At 51.5% G+C, this 16,864-nt stretch overlaps 1 protein-coding gene across 1 annotated transcript in view; it reads left to right on the top strand.

The window, feature by feature from the left end:
• The window catches only part of TCERG1L (transcription elongation regulator 1 like), a 52,401-nt gene that overhangs the window by 13,417 nt on the left and 22,120 nt on the right, over positions 1 to 16,864 (top strand). The window lies entirely within an intron of this gene.

Below are 16,864 nucleotides of genomic sequence, written 5' to 3'. Positions count from 1 at the left end.
GTTCACGTTCTCAGCTGGAGCGTTCGTGTTCTCAGCTGGAGCGTTCGTGTTCTCAGCTGGAACGTTCGTGTCCTCAGCTGGAACATTTGTGTTCGTGTTCTCAGCTGGAGTGTTCGTGTTCTCAGCTGGAGCGTTCGTGTCCTCAGCTGGAGCATTCGTGTTCTCAGCTGGAACATTTGTGTTCGTGTTCTCAGCTGGAACGTTCGTGTCCTCAGCTGGAACATTTGTGTTCGTGTTCTCAGCTGGAATGTTCGTGTCCTCAGCTGGAGTGTTCGTGTTCTCAGCTGGAGCGTTCGTGTTCTCAGCTGGAGCATTCGTGTTCTCAGCTGGAACATTTGTGTTCGTGTCCTCAGCTGGAACGTTCGTGTCCTCAGCTGGAACGTTCGTGTCCTCAGCTGGAGCGTTTGTGTTCTCAGCTGGAGCGTTCGTGTTCTCAGCTGGAACATTTGTGTTCATGTTCTCAGCTGGAGCGTTCGTGTTCTCAGCTGGAGCGTTCGTGTTCTCAGCTGGAACATTTGTGTTCGTGTTCTCAGCTGGAGCGTTCGTGTTCTCAGCTGGAGTGTTCGTGTCCTCAGCTGGAGTGTTCCCCTTCTCAGCTGGAACGTTCATGTTCTCAGCTGGAACGTTCGTGTTCTCAGCTGAAAGGGCCCTCACGAGGTGTCTGCACACCGTGGTGCAACACTTTACTAAGTCCCCAGCAGATTCTCTGGGTGTTTTTAGTTACAGATGTGCTGGGAGAGCTCAGCCTGGGCCCTCTCCCAGAGCTGAGGTGTGTTTGGTGCCTGCAGAAATGGCTCTTTCTGGGTGCTGAGTGGAACCTTTGTGAAGGTAGCGGCTGAGGGGCATCCCCGCCTGGCTGGGCAGGCCTGGTGGTCGGGGGCCTTTAGGGCAATGTTTGTGACTGCACCTGGGGTGCTTGGGGCTATTTTAGAACAGTTATCTGCCAATTAAGTGAAAAATGTAAATGAGTGAAAAATGGAAATGAGGGCGCATGTTCCATCTTTTTGGTAATTGAGGAGTAGCACAGGGAGATTGAATTCTGCAGAAGGTGCAGCTCTGGTTTGGGGTTGGTGGGAGAGCTTTAATGAGAGATGGATCCCAGGGATTCTCCTTCCTGCCAGAGCAGGGCTGTGGGACCAGGGCTGTGGGGCTGGGAGCAGCAAACGGGCCCAGAGGAGGGAAAGGGCAGGAAAAGGAGGCTCAGGGGCCCTCATGGCTCTGCACAGCTCCTGCCAGGAGGGCACAGCCGGGGGGATTTGGGACCATCCCAGGGAACAGGGACAGGAGCAGAGGGAACGGCCTCAGGCTGGGCCGGGACAGCTCAGGGCGGGCACAGCAGGAATTTCCCCATGGAAAGGGGGCTCAGGCACTGCCCAGGGAGGGTTGCAGTGCCCATCCCTGCAGGTGGCACCTGGAGCTGGCACTCAGGGCTGGGGACAGGGTGGGGATGGGCACAGGCTGCGCCTGTCCCGATCCATGTGTCACCTAAAAAGTGACCCTGGAGTTAAGGACCTGTGAGTTTGGTGTTAATGACCTATGAATTTGGGGTTAATGATCTGTGACCCTGCAGTTAACAACCTTCCCACATCGCCCTTCTCTAAAGCTTATGAAAGGCCATGGGCACGCAGCAGCAATGAACTTAAAAACCCCAAAATGACATCATTTCCAGCTTCAATCCCCATGTTTATTGGTACCTGGAAGGCTGAACATTGTGTGTGTGGTTAGCCCAATTAATTGATTATCCCCTGTTAACTGATTCTATTAGAGAGCAGTGTCCTGTTCCTGCCTTGTGTGGTCCCATGTCTCCAATCACAGGGATTTGCTCAATTTGATCAATAGTCTTGGGAGTGAATATTTATTTTTTAGGCCTTTGATTGTGGTTAGTTTTGCAGCCTTGCAGTTAACTCCTGGCAGCCTAATTAATAGCTTTGGGAATTAATAGCAGGGTGTTAACACGAGGTGGGAGGTGTGGGAAGGGCACAGGGCAGGTGGGGATCCAGGCTCTGCTGCTTTTCCATCCTCCCAGAGGAAATTCCTTGGAATTCCCTCAAAGCAAAACACCACGAATTTAGGGGAACTGTGAGTGTGCACAATGCAGTGTGGTCATTTTTAAAAATTCACTTTTAATACAATTTACTTTACATTTTGGGAAGGAAAATCAGAAGCAAAGCTATGAGAGAGCAGAGGATATTTAAGGGGTTTAAAGGCAGCCTTTTCCTGCAGGAGGCTGTGACGGATCCCAGCTGGAGCCCTGGGAATGGGGCTGAGCACACAGGGCTGGGAGGTGCTGGCTGCTGCAGGCTGCTGTGCCTTGGCTCTGCAGCCAGTGGTGCTCTTGGGGATTGTTTTGTCACTGTGCTGAGCCTAGAAAAACTTGGAATGATGAAATAAACGTGTGGGAGAGAAGCAGCATAAAAGCCCTGGGTTTAATAGCAACATAAAATGCTGTTTTATATGGAATAAAATACTGAAGCTTGAGGAAGCTGTCCATGGAGTGATCTGTGGCTGGAGAGGCTCAGGCTCTGTGCACTGAGAGGGGCCCTGGCCCCACATTGCTGTGCCCTCTGCTCCCACCCCAGGGAGGTGAGCAGGGAAGGTTCCAGCAATGCAATTGCAGCCCCTTTTTTGGGTCAGAATTGCTTTTATTTCCTTTCTTCATTTCACATCTACTGGTGGTGCTGCTCGTGCATCTCCCAGGCAAATGTTCCCTTAAATATTTCATGGCAGCCTGGCTGCGAGTGTGGATTTTGTGCCAGGTTTAACATAAAGACTAAACAGGAGCTTGTGGAGATGCAGCTCCTCGCTGTGCTGCATCTTCCTGGGCCCTGCTGGGGGAGGAAACTGCATTTCCCAGCACTGCGACGCAGGGCTCTGAAATCTGCCTCAAAGAAACCCTAAATGCATTAAATCTGCAAGCACCAGCACTTACCTGCAGTAATTAAGGAATGGGGTGTCTGGTAATCTCTAACACCCCTCTGCAGCTCCTGCATAAAGGAGTGGGTGTTTATTTTCCTCACATGCAGGTTTTTAATGGCAGCAGTGAAGAAGGTAAGAGATGAGCCCGTGCTTATGGACTCTGTAAATTAGCAGCGAGCACAAATATTAAAAAAGGCACCATCTGCCATAGAATCCATTTGCCAACTGTTCCCTGGCTCTCAGCATTATTTAAGGGTTTAAATGTGGTGGTTTAGGCTGCCACGGAGCAGCTGGGAAGTGACGGAGCCTTTTCCTCTCAGCACCTCAATGCTGAGTGCCAAGGGCTGCTCGGTGCCAGCTCTGTGCCCGAGTTCTCTCTGTGTCTGTCGGTCTGTCCGTGTCTGTCGGTCTGTCCGTGTCTGTCAGTCCCTCCTCAGCAGGGACTGCTCACTGAGCCAGGCTCGGTCTGTCCGTGTCTGTCGGTCCCTCCTCAGCAGGGACTGCTCACTGAGCCAGGCTCGGTCTGTCTGTGTCTGTCGGTCTGTCCATGTCTGTCAGTCCCTCCTCAGCAGGGACTGCTCACTGAGCCAGGCTCGGTCTGTCTGTGTCTGTCGGTCTGTCCATGTCTGTCAGTCCCTCCTCAGCAGGGACTGCTCACTGAGCCAGGCTCAGTCTGTCCATGTCTGTCGGTCTGTCCGTGTCTGTCGGTCTGTCCGTGTCTGTCAGTCCCTCCTCAGCAGGGACTGCTGACTGAGCCAGGCTCAGTCTGTCTGTGTCTGTCGGTCTGTCCATGTCTGTCAGTCCCTCCTCAGCAGGGACTGCTCACTGAGCCAGGCTTGGTCTGTCCGTGTCTGTCGGTCTGTCCGTGTCTGTCAGTCCCTCCTCAGCAGGGACTGCTGACTGAGCCAGGCTCAGAGCACACTCAGAGCTGGCTCATGGGCTGGGTTCAGTGCTGGGGGTGGGACCTGGGGTTAGTCCCACTGAGCCCTTGAGCTCAGCCTGAGGTCCCCAGGACATCACAGCAGCCCAGGATTGATTGGTTTGGAGGGACCCCAAATCCCACCAGTGCCACCCCTGCCATGGCAGGGACACCTGCCCCTGTCCCAGGTGCTCCCAACCCCAGTGTCCAACCTGGCATGGATGTTCCAGTATTTCCCACATGTTTCCTGGCCAACCTCGTCCCTCCCCGTTCCTTACTGGGAGGGCTGGGCTGGGCCATGTGTCCAACCTCTGTGCACACTCCTTCCTTCCTTCCTTGTGTTAATGAGCTAATTAGCAGCTGCAATCCATGGGTCAGAGCCTGGGAAGCCCCTGCAGCCCTGGCCAGGGGTGGCTCCTGCTGGCTCTGCAGCTGGGGCTCTGCTGGGCTCACTGCCACCCTTTGGGGTCCTCTGTGTGGGAGTTCTCCTGGTGCACTTCTCAGTTCACCTTAGCCCAGCCTCCCCTGCACGGGAATTCCACAGCATCAGGTGAGCACAAATGAACATTTTGGGAGAACAGGAAAGTTCCAGGCAGGAATGTGGGGCTCCCTGTGGTGGTGTTCACAGGGGTCCAAGGATGAGGGAAGAGATGAGGATCTGACTCCATGTTGCACAAGGCTGATTTATTATTTTATTACATATATTCCATTAAAACTATACTAAAAGAATAGAAGAAAGGATTTCATCAGAAGGCTGGCTAAGAATACGAAAAGAAAGAATGATAACAAAGGTTTGTGACTGAGAGAGTCCGAGCCAGCTGACTGTGATTGGCCATTAATCAGAAACAACCCCATGAGACCAATCCCAGCTGCACCTGTTGCATCCCACAGCAGCAGATAACCATTGTTTGCATTTTGTTCCTGAGGCCTCCCAGCTTCTCAGGAGGAAAAATCCTAAGGAAAGGATTTTCCATAAAATATCATGGCTACAGCTCCTGTCCTGGGGAAGCCTCCTCTGGCCTTGCTGGGTGTGCCCCGTGCCTGGCACTGGCACAGGCTGGTGGTTTATGAGCTGGCTGTAAATGCTGTGCCCAGCTCTAATGCTGGCTAACAAAGCAAGCAAATGAATGTTTATAGTTATTAGAGTGATAACTTCCTGCCTGGGCTAACATTCAGCACAAAATCACGCTTTGGTTCCCTGTGTTGGCACACCGGGGGAAGGTGAGCTGGTTCAGGGGCTCAGATAATGCCCAGAGCCCACTGAAATGGTACCAATTCCCTCCTCCCTGCACAGAGAGGCCCTGCTGGCAGCTGGAGCTGCCCACTATATCAGGGCTTTGTGATAATGGGGAGATGGCTCTCAGTGAAAATTCAGCTGGTTTGAGTTACCAAGGCCAAGTGCAGGAGGAGGATGGGCAGGGTGAGGTCAGGCACAGCTCTGTAGTGTTGCATATTTTTGCACCATCCAAAGCCACTCATGGGCAGTTTATTGGTGCAAATCCATGGTGGGCCTGCCTGGGTTTATGGATCACAGTGCACTTTGTACCAACAGTGGTTCCCAAGGCTTTGGGATGTCTGGGAGCAGGGGCAGGAGCTGAGGCTCAGGCTGGGCATCAGGAAAAGGCCCCACCTCAGTCCTGCTTAGGCCAGGCTCACGGTTAAGCAGCTGCTCCCCTGGTGTGCTCCAGGAGAGGCTCTCAGTGCCTGGGATGTAATAGCAAGGTATTGACAAAGGGAAAAATATCAATACTGCAGTGGCAGTTACAAAAGACAAACAACCCAAATCCTCTCAGTCGTTCCCAGCTCCTGGTAAATGTCATGGAAGTCAGAGTTAATTTAGTGTGGCTGTAACTGCTTGTTAAAGCCCCGAGCTGGCTTTGCTGTGGGAGTGCAGTGCTGGGCAGTGCTTCCATCAGGTTCCACTCCCAGGAGCAGCAGCTCCTCTGCTCAGAGCCCTGCCAGGTGGGTTTGTGTCACAGACACCTTGTCATGGAAAATCCTTTCCTTAGGAGTTTTCCTCCTGGGAAGCTGGGAGGCCTCAGAAGCAAAATGCAAACAATGGTTATCTGCTGCTGTGGGATGCAACAGGTGCATCTGGGATTGGTCTCATGGGGTTGTTTCTAATTAAGGGTCAATCACAGTCAGCTGGCTCGGACAGAGAGCTGAGCCACAAACCTTTGTGATCATTCCTTTCTACTCTTAGCCAGCCTTCTGGTGAAACCTTTTCTTCTATTCTTTTAGCATAGTTTTAATGTAATATATATCATAAAATAATAAATCAGCCTTGTGAAACATGGAGTCAGATCCTTGTCTCTTCCCTCATCCTGGGACCCCTGTGAATACGGTCACAGGTTTTCCCCATCCAGGTGTTTTGCGGAGATAATCAAAACTCCACAACTTTGTGGAAGTTGTAAAGCTGGGATGTTTATTACAGCGCTGGACACATGTGGGAATCATCCCCTAAAATGACACGTGTACTTCTGGGAACTTCAGGTCCCTTTTTATCCTCCTCTCAAATACATATGCATACAATTCCACAATAGGTTCATACATATTCATTTTTACCAATTTCGGGTGACATTTGCCGCTAGTTCTTCTTTATCAGAAAGAATTCCTAGGTCAGGCTGACTGGCTGTCACAGCAGTGTCTGTCTCTCTCTATCACTCTCTGTCTCCCCCCTTATCTCTGTCCTTCACTGGGGCAATTTCTCTGAGCCTAGGCCTTGCAGTCAGGCTACATAGCCATGTTTGCTAACCACAGACTCAACTCAAAAATGTACATTTCACCTAAATCAAAATGGATTTCTACCCTGGAACATTTCCACTCTGCTTCACAGGTGAGGCTGGGGCTGGCAGCACAGCTGGGGCTCGGGGCTCACACACTGACACAGGAGTTTGTCCTTTTCCCTCTCAGGAGCAGAGGGAGGGCACACAGGGCAAGGTGGGCTCTTCTTCTGTCTGTTAGAGACTCAAATTAACTGAGATTTGTGTTGCTTACAAAGCCCTCACTAAACTGGGTGTGTTTCTTGTAAATGGAGCAGAAGTCTTAGAAGGAAAACCCAAACTGAGTGAAAGAAAGGAATAAGCCTTGGAAGGACAATGGGATTGTTCCAGGAGGAGCCCTTGCTTGTCCCTCCCCAGAAGAAGATGAATGGATGAGAATCCCTGTGAGAATTCTGTGAGTTTTAAATCAGAGCTGAGAAACACCTTGTTGTGGTGGCTGCTGCATCCTGATATTTATTGATGCAATTAAAGCATTAGGAGCTCTGCAGGTGTGGCCAAGGCTTGCTGGGATGGTGCTGGGATGCAGAATAATCCCCAGGGGATGTTCAGGCCCAGCTTCTGTGCTTTTGGGGTGCCCAGCAGGAATATTGGGGGACTTGGAGAGGGGAACAAGACAGCAAATGCTGCTGAGGCCCCTGTAAAAGATGGGAGTGATGCTGTTTTGTGTGCCTTTGTCTTGCTTATTAGTGAGGGGGGAAAAAGCATTTTTAGGCATTATTTTTTATGTGTTCAACTTTATTATTCAGCTGTTTGAGGACTGGTTTTGATGCTGTAAAATGAAGCCACAGAGTGGATTTCAATGAATATATTCCCAATGTCTGGCATGAATCAGGGCTGGATGTGGGGTAAACTCAGTGCAAAGCTAAACCTGATGGAGGAGGAAATTCCACAATCCCAGTGGATTAATCTGCACTTTTAGGATTTGCATCTGCAGGGTCTTTTGCCTCCTGGTGCAATTCTTGGCATGGGGACAATGTCAGCATTCCCTGGAACAGGAGGGGACCCTGGAATGCTCCTGCCATTCTGTCCAGTGGGATTGAGAGCTGAGCAAACCCTGTGCCACAAACCATCCTGTGAATCATTCACATTGCTGCTACACTTCATCTTGGAAACTAAAATTAGTATAGAAATTCCTGACTGGGAGTTTATTGTGAGGGAATTGAAATTCCAGGGTGCAATGGCATGATGTGAGGGGTCGGCAAGGCTGAGAGCTCAGGGTTTGAGGTGGTGGTATTATTATTATTGTTATTATTATTTTTATTATTTTTATTATTATTATTATTATTATTATTATTATTATTATTATTATTATTATTATTATTATTATTATTATTATTATTATTGTTGTTGTTGTTGTTGTTATTTATTTATTTATTGTTATTACTATTCCTCCAATCAAACAGCCATTCCTGTTCAGCCCCCTGGATGGTGGGAACCAAGTCCTCAGGGATTTTCCTGATGTTTGCTCCCAGCTTTGCTTTGGAGCTGTGGATGTTTCCTGGGTGGCTCCCCCGTTCCTCAGTCAGGCCCCACCAAAGTGCAAAGAAATGTAACGAGGTGAAATGAATCTTCCTTCTTGGCCAGAATATAAATAAGGGAGCTTAATTACATTTCCCAATTTTAAGTGTGCCACAGGAGCTTCCCCAGGGTGCTAAATGGAGTTTCATGGATTTTATTGCACGCGCAGCTCTGTTGGCACGTGCAGGACGTGGGGATGGTGGAAGGGGAAAAGGAGAAGGATGTGGGGATGGTGGGAGGGCCCCTGCCCTTGGCCCTTGGGATGGGCTTTGAGGTCCTCCCAGCACAAACCAGGCTGGGATCCTGTCACCCCCAGAAAATCCCTCCTGCCAGCCCCCGTTTGGTGTCAAGAGCCTGGGACTTTAAACCTGACTCAGAAACCACCAAAAAATGGAGCACGAGGGTCACATTCCTGGTTTCTGCCTGGCTGGGTTCAAATTTCCAAATCTAATTTCTGACTCAAAGCCTCCCAGAAATGAGTGCTCGAAGATTTCACTCCAAAACACAAAGGATTGGTTCAGGCAGAAATAATTACTGTGCGGTGACAGGAGCAAGGGGAGGTTCTGGGGGCCTGATGCTGCATAATTCAGTGTGTTCTCTCACAATGACATCCTGTCCAGAGAGGAGATGGAAATTTGCTGCTGGGGTTTGTGTGAGGCTGGAAAAGAATCATACAGGTTTGGGAAATGGGACTGGGCAGAGCAGTGGGAAGGACTGTGGGAGATGAAGGCTGTGGGGTGACCATCACCATCCTCAACATCCCCTTCTGTCCTGCTCCAGAGGCTCCCTGGGCTGCAGGGGGGTCCCACCTCCCCTTTCTGGAAAAGCTCTGTCCCAGCCCAGGAGAGCCCCATTCCCTCCAGCCAGGCTCAGCACAGATCCCTGCTGTGCCTGTGGCCCCTCCAGCCTTATTTTCCAATTTTCTGATTTCTCATTCACTGATGGCTCCATGAATAATTCAGGAGGAGCCTTTGATCCGGGCTGGCTGCCACCTGCCCTGCTGGGAGGGCAGGGAGGTCACCCAGGTCAGGAGCTGCTGCTTCAGAAACTGCCCAAAAATCCAATCAAGCCTTTTCCCCCACTTTGGAGGCTCCATGGAGCTGTGTAATGCAGCAGGAGGGCAGAAGGTGTTTAATACTGAGCCTGGGCAAATCTCAGTGCGGTTCTGCACTCTTGGAACCAGGCTGGAACCGCTCTGCAGTCCCTGCTGGGCGTGGGCTGTGTGTCCTGCAGAGGGAATGCCACATTCCTGGGGTAATGGCGGCTGGGATCCCCTGAGGGAGGTGCCAGAAAAACTCAGATTGTTGAGGCTTTCTTAAAGATTAATAATGATTTACATTGCTCTGCTCCCTGGGACAGCGATGGGACCCAGGGACCGGCTGGAGCTGTGCCAGGGGGTTTGGATGGGTTTTAGGGACAGGTTCAGCCCCAGACGGTGCTGGCACTGCCCAGGGAATGGGCACAGCCCCGAGGCTGCCAGAGCTCCAGGAGAGCTTGGACAGCACTCCAGGTGTGCCCAGGTGGGGTTTGGGGTGTCTGGGCAGGGCCAGGGCTGCACTGGGTGATCCTGAGGGTCCCAGCTCAGGACATTGCATGATCCCACAGGATTTACAACAAAGCCCAGGAGAGGATCAGAGTTCTGAGGCAGCAGGAGAATCTTGTGTGTGGAGATAACCCAGGGAGGGAGGCAGGGACCGTGGTCTGAGCCTGTGCCAGCCTGCAGACCCAGGGGTGTCCAGGCTCTCCCCACTCCTGGTGGCACCTCGGGCACCTGGTGGGCTCTGTCCTGCTCAGGAGGATTCTCCCTGCTGGAGACTTTTCACCATTTTCCCTCTTCCTTTCTGCCTTTTCTCTGCAGCCCAGTTCAGGCAGGGAAGGTTTCAGTGGTTTTTGTTCCACAGTGTGTAAAATGTCGCTGCCATTGTCACTTGGGAACGGGATCTCTCAGGTAGAGAGAAGAGATTTGTCTCGTTTTTGGGCACGTTTCTGCCAAGATTTCTTTTTAATGAGTAAAGCCAGCTCGATGGCTCAGTCTCAGTGCAGAATTTTGAAATTCAGGGGATGTTCACCAGAGAGGGGTTGATGGGAGAGGAGCAGCAGATCTGAGACAGATGAATGGTGATAACTGGTTTGTCCTGGGAAGTGATGGATCCCTTTGCAGGAGTGCCGTTCCCACCTCGCCAGAGCAGCTCAGAGCACCTTGTCATAATTCCACATAATGCCAGAAGTGTCCCTAAAGGAATGGTTTGTGCTTCTCAGTACAAATTCTGGTGCCTTTTGCTCTCCAGTCCCCCCTGGCACAAAGCAAGCTCAAGGAGAAGCCACCCCTGGGGCTCTGCTTTCCCTGGGCTCCCAGAGCAGGAGGGGTCCCACACTTCAGCTCCATATCAGAGCAGTCAGAAATGAGTGAGAAAAGGGGAATTTCACCCTGGGATCACAGCACATCCTGGGCTGGAAGGTGTGACCGTGTTCACAGGGGTCCCAGGATGAGGGAAGAGATGAGGATCTGGCTCCATGTTTCACAAGGCTGATTCATTATTTTATGATATATATTACATTAAAACTATACTAAAAGAATAGAAGAAAGGATTTCATCAGAAGGCTGGCTAAGAATGGAATAGCAAAGAATGATAACAAAGGTTTGTGGCTCGAACAGAGAGTCCGAGCCAGCTGACTGTGATTGGCCATTAATCAGAAACAACCCCATGAGACCAATCCCAGCTGCACCTGTTGCATCCCACAGCAGCAGATAACCATTGTTTGCATTTTGTTCCTGAGGCCTCCCAGCTTCTCAGGAGGAAAACCCTAAGGGAAGGATTTTCCATAGAAGATGTGTGTGACAGGAGGGGACCCAGAAGGGCCCAGCCCGGCTCCTGGCCTGGCACAGGCACCCAGCAATGCCCCGTGCCTTGGAGCCTTGCCCAAGCAGCCCCTGCCTGCTCCTCTCCCAGAGCAGCAGCAGGCACAGAGAGCCTCCAGCAGCAGCTGGGTGTGCAGCCCAAAGCTGAGGAGCTGAGCCCAGCAGGGTCTGGAGCAGGGCTCAGCTCTGCAGTCACTCAGGGACACGAGCTGAGCCTGCCAGGATTTGCATCATTTGCTTTGCTAAGCAAGGCTTGAATGGGGTTTAATAATCCTGCTCTTTTTGTTATTAAATGTGTCGGGTTCAATTCCGTCATGGTGAGCCCTGCTCCTACAGCTCCTGTGATGAGAAATCTCATTAAAAGTTGGGAAATGCTTTCTCTTAGCTTCTGCTGCTCACAGACTGCTTGTTTCAGTCTGAACTTCTTTTTTTCCAGTTAAAGCCACTGTTGGGATTTGGCACAAAGGGAGAGTTCCTGCCTGGGATCACAAGGGCAGCACCAGAGGAGGTCAGGGCTGGGCAAGGGCTTTGTTGGGATGGGCACAGGGCCTTGAGCATCCATTCCCACCCAAAGAGCAGAAATGGGGATGATAGACCCTGCCTGAAATGATTCCTGAGGAATTTCTAAGCTGGGACTGCCCAGGTGTTCCCCCAAGTGCTGCAGCAGGGTTTGGAGGGTGGTCAGAGCTGAGGTGTCCTGGGATTATCCCTGGCAGGGAGGGGCAGCACACTTCACAGGGTTGTGGGGGATATTTCATGCCCCTGAACCCAGCAGGTTTGGGGTGTGGTCTCTGCTGGTGCTGTCACTCTCACGGCAATTTGTTTTTGAGGGGCCCTTCAGAGGTCATCCTGTCCCACCCCCATTTCCCTGGCTGGTTTACAGGTGGTATTTCAAACCCCAGTAGTACAGGGCAGGGCTGTAAGAACCGGCTGAATGTGACACTCCAGCTTTGGGGGGGTTGATTTGTATTTGTTTTGATGTCACTTTGCTTTTGAAGCCTCTGTGCCTTCCCTCGTTTCGCTGCTCATTTGGTGGAATTTGCTAAAAAGCAGGTTGTTAAAGGAGGAGAAATTGGAGAGGGAAATGTTCCCCAGCACAGCTCACTCCAGAAGGTGCTCATTGCCACTTAGGCCTGACTCTGCAGATTTTCAGGAATTCTTGCTGACTTTCTTCCCTTCCCGCTCCAATAAGCAATTTACTCCAGCATTCACCAGTTCTGAAGTGGTTATGGCAATGCATATTGAAATGAAAGCTCCAAATGATCCTGCAGGAACAAGAGTGCAGCTCCTGCTCTGCTGGGGAGGGGCTGGGGGCCAGCAGGGGTTGGGATCTGCTCAGGATCCAGATATGGAATGGGTTGGGATGGCCCTAAATCCCACCCAGTGCATGGCAGGGAACCATGGAATGGAATGGAATGGAATGGAATGGAATGGAATGGAATGGAATGGAATAGAATGGCCCTAAATCCCACCCAGTGCATGGCAGGGAACCGTGGAATGGAATGGAATGGAATGGAATGGAATGGAATGGAATGGAATAGAATGGCCCTAAATCCCACCCAGTGCATGGCAGGGAACCATGGAATGGAATGGAATGGAATGGAATGGAATGGAATGGAATGGAATGGAATGGAATGGAATGGCCCTAAATCCCACCCAGTGCATGGCAGGGAACCGTGGAATGGAATGGAATGGAATGGAATAGAATGGCCCTAAATCCCACCCAGTGCATGGCAGGGAACCGTGGAATGGAATGGAATGGAATGGAATGGAATGGAATGGAATGGAATGGAATAGAATGGCCCTAAATCCCACCCAGTGCATGGCAGGGAACCATGGAATGGAATGGAATGGAATGGAATGGAATGGAATGGAATGGAATGGAATGGAATGGCCCTAAATCCCACCCAGTGCATGGCAGGGAGTCAGCAGGGGTTGGGATCTGCTGGAGATCCAGCCATGAAATGGGTTGGGATGACTTAAATCCCACCCCTGCCATGGCAGCGACACCTCCCTCTGTCCCAGGCTGCTCCAGCCCTGCCAGCCTGGCCCTGGGCAGTGCCAGGGTGGGAAGTGTCCCATGGAACAGAGCAGTGATGTCTCTCCATATTTGTGTTCTGCTGTACACTGATTTATCCGGGCATAAATCTCTCTCCAGCTGCACTTCTGTGCCTCATGGTTTTATTTTTCATTTCACCAAAGAGAGAGGACCCTTCACTCATTTTCTGACCTCCTTCCAGGGCAATTTATTAATCTGATGGAATCCAGTGGGGTGACTTGGCTTCTACACCATCAATTTTAACCAAAAAACCCCCAAAGCATTATTGTGCCAAAATCCTACTTCTCCCAGTGCCTGCGATGGCCTCGAGTCCCCTGTGCCAGTGCCAGGCTGTGCCAGTGGCTGTGCCACCCCTCACCTTCCAGCTGTTGTCATTCTGCTGTGCTGCCCCCAGGTCAGGAGTGGATTCTTTTTGTCACTTCCCAGTGCAGCAGGAAAGGAGCTCTTCAGCAGACATTTCTATATCCTTTTCTCAATTTGAAACTGGGAAAACCCAAACAAACACAAAGCACAGGGCAGATGGATGAAGGAGAGCAGAGCAGTTGGGTCATTCTGCCCAAGCCAGCAATGCTGATTTCCAGGGTTGGCTCTGACTGGGGAGGAGCTCCAGCTGCCCCTGGGGGTGGCAGTGGGGCAGGGCAGCTTGCTGAGCCCTGCAGCAGCTGTGCCAGCTGTGCCAGCTGTGCTGGGATGCTCTCCCCAGCACGGCCCTGTGCCTGTGCGGGCAGCCAAGGGCAGCTGCTGCTCAGGAAGCACCACACGTTCCCAGTGTGAGCACAGGGAAGGGCATAATCACATTCAGAGAGTGCTGAATGTTTTAATGAACGTGTCTGGGCCTTGCAAAGGAGCAGAGGAAGGAAGGGAAACTCCTCAGAGGTGGCTCCTGGGCAGCCTCGTGTTTACCCAGCCGGGGCTGCCTTGAGGAGGAGTGTGGTGTGTCCTTGAGGGGAAGGGGGAGCAGGGCTGAGGGGCTGCATGGAGCTGAAGGATGCTGTCTGCTTGGGAAAAAGTCGATTTTTTTTATTACTGCTCAATTCTTCCTTTTTTTTAAGCAGAGAGTATTCTCTTGTCCTTTGCTGATAGGCAGGAGTGCCCCAAATTATCTCATCAGGATGGACTGTGCTTCTAAATGAAGCAAGTCCCTGGGCCCTGATCTCCAGCACTTCTGGGGCCAGGAGGGGACAGCAGCACTAATCAAAGTGACTGGGTGCATTGCTGGGCCTGCCTGTCACACACACAGGGCTGCAGCTGCTGCTTCCACTGCTCCTTCCACCAGGAGAGGTGACGGTGATGTCCCAAACTCCAGGGTGAGCACTGGGGCTCCTCTCACGGGGCAGGGCAGCCACAGCAGAGCAGTTCAGGGCAGAAATTAGGGGGGTTTATTCATGGAAGGGCTGTAAAGCCCTGGAACAGGGAATGGTGGAGTCCCCATCTCTGGAGGGATTTCAAAGTGCATGTGGCACCTGGGGACATGGTTTCATGGTGACCACGGTGGTGCTGCTGGCCGGGCTTGATGGTCTTGCAGGTCCTTTCCAGCTGTAGGGACTGTGGGATTTCCTGATCCCAGCTGGTGCTGCTGTCCCCGCCGTGGGGCTGGGAATGGACACATTCCTCCCTTGTCATGTCCCAGCAGTGCCAGAACTGGATGAGATGCGGATTTATCCCGATTGCCCTGCCCACCACACCCTGCAGCCCTCTCTCCTCTGCTCTCCTGTGCCTGAACATCCCTCCCCACTCTGGGCTGGGCTCCTCTGTGGGGCTGCCTCACCCTCATCACACAGGGCTCAGGGTTCTGAGCAGCAGCTCTGAGCTCTGCCCTGCTTCTTCTCTCATTTAGTTAAAAATGCCAGCTTTGGGAGTTGCAGAGGAGGGTTTGAATCCTTTCCTCCTGAGATAGATGGTGGGGTAACTCTAAGAAGGGGTTTAAGTCTTCAATCCTTGGCTTACAAGAGCAATGTTTTTATAAACTATTAGAGTTAATTAGAGTTTGAGTAGTTTATTCTCAAGCCCAGCTCCCGTGGGGGCTGTGAGGGGCAGCAGGAGTGAGGGCAGTGGGAAATGCTGGCACTGCTGGCTCTGAGGAGCTGAGCTTAGCACCAGGCAGGGCATGCTGGCACCTGCAGCTGCCTCCTGGAGCTGCCCACACAGAGCTGGCAACTGCAGGCACTGCTCACATCCCACGGGCTGGGGCAGTGCCCAGCCTGATCTCAGACACCTCAGTGCTGCAGCTCAGTGCCAGGAGGGGCTGGGGAATGGGGCAGTGCCCAGCACTGATCTCACACACCTTACAGCCTGCAGCTCAGTGCCAGGGCAGGGCTGGGGAATGGGGCAGTGCCCAGCACTGATCTCACACACCTTACAGCCTGCAGCTCAGTGCCAGGAGGGGCTGGGGAATGGGGCAGGCACCTGTCCCTGGCCACCTTGTCCCTGTCACCTCCTTCCCCTCTGCCTTGTGTGGCTGTGTTGGAAGATGCTGGGAAGTGCCTGAAAGGATCCCAGGAGCGTGCAGATGTTCTGCAGAGGCACTACTGGCTCATCAGCCTAGCCTGCCCTGGCCCTGCCAGCACCCAGACCTTCACAGGAACAGAACTTCCCTCCTCCCTCCCTCTCCTCAGGATTGTTTTGCAGTAGAATTGGCCTGAATTTAATCACAAAGGGTTCACACTCAGGTGTAATTCCAGCCCAGGTTATGTTCAGTTCAGAGCAGAGGCTGATATTGCATCGTGACATTCAACTCCATCCAGGCTGTGTTTGTATTCCAAAGCCATCCATTGCAAAGACTGCTCTTCAGAAGCACAAAGAGCTCCAAAGCATAAATATTTATTCCTTAAAGGTTAAGATTGCCTTAAATCATTCCAGCTTATTTGGTGAGCAGCAGTTATAATTAAAATAAGCAGTTGAACCCCATCTGCATGTATGAAATGCATATATATGTGTATATAAATATATATTTATATGTACTTGACTCTGGTGCGGATGGAAGCCGTGGGATAATTGCTTCCATCACATCAGAAGATGCACTGATATTGTTCCTGGATGGAGTAATAAATCAGCATAAAGAAGCAGCTGAAATTATATAATGGCATGTCACGTTTGAGAGGCGGCAGAGCCGAGTGGGGAATGAGCAGAGCTCGTCTCCAGTGCGGGGTGCAATTGCAGGGATAATTATGCAAGTTATGGAAATCACTCCAGTTTTGGGTGTGGAGAACTCATGGAACTCAAGGCCAGTGTGATGGTGCTCACAGGGGTCCCAGGATGAGGGGAGACATGAGGTTCTGACTCCATGTTTCAGAAGGCTGATTTATTATTTCATTATATATATTATATTAAAACTATACTATAAAGGAATAGAAGAAAGGATTTCATCAGAAGGCTGGCTAAGAATAGAAAAAGAAAGAATGAATAACAAAGGCTTGTGTCCTGGACAGAGAGTCTGAGCCAGCTGACTGTGATTGGCCATTAATCAGAAACAACCCCATGAGACCAATCCCAGCTGCACCTGTTGCATCCCACAGCAGCAGATAACCATTGTTTGCATTTTGTTCCTGAGGCCTCCCAGCTTCTCAGGAGGAAACATCCTAAGGGAAGGATTTTCCATAAGAGATGTCTGTGACAGGACGGGGCTTGGAGCAGCCTGGGACCGTGGAAGGTGTCCCTGCCATGGCAGGGGTGGCACTGGGCGGGATTTGGGGTCCCTTCCAGCCCACACCAGGTTGGGATTCCGTGCTCTCTGTTGGAATATTGTGCTGTGGCACCTGGAAATGCAGGGACACAGATCCGTGAGAGCATTCAGAGTGTGTGAATGGGCT

The sequence above is a fragment of the Ammospiza caudacuta genome, chromosome 9, assembly GCF_027887145.1.
Source record: "Ammospiza caudacuta isolate bAmmCau1 chromosome 9, bAmmCau1.pri, whole genome shotgun sequence".
NCBI lineage: Eukaryota > Metazoa > Chordata > Aves > Passeriformes > Passerellidae > Ammospiza > Ammospiza caudacuta.
The sequence above is the reverse complement of the archived record's forward strand: the minus strand, read 5'-3'. Positions and strand labels throughout refer to the sequence as shown.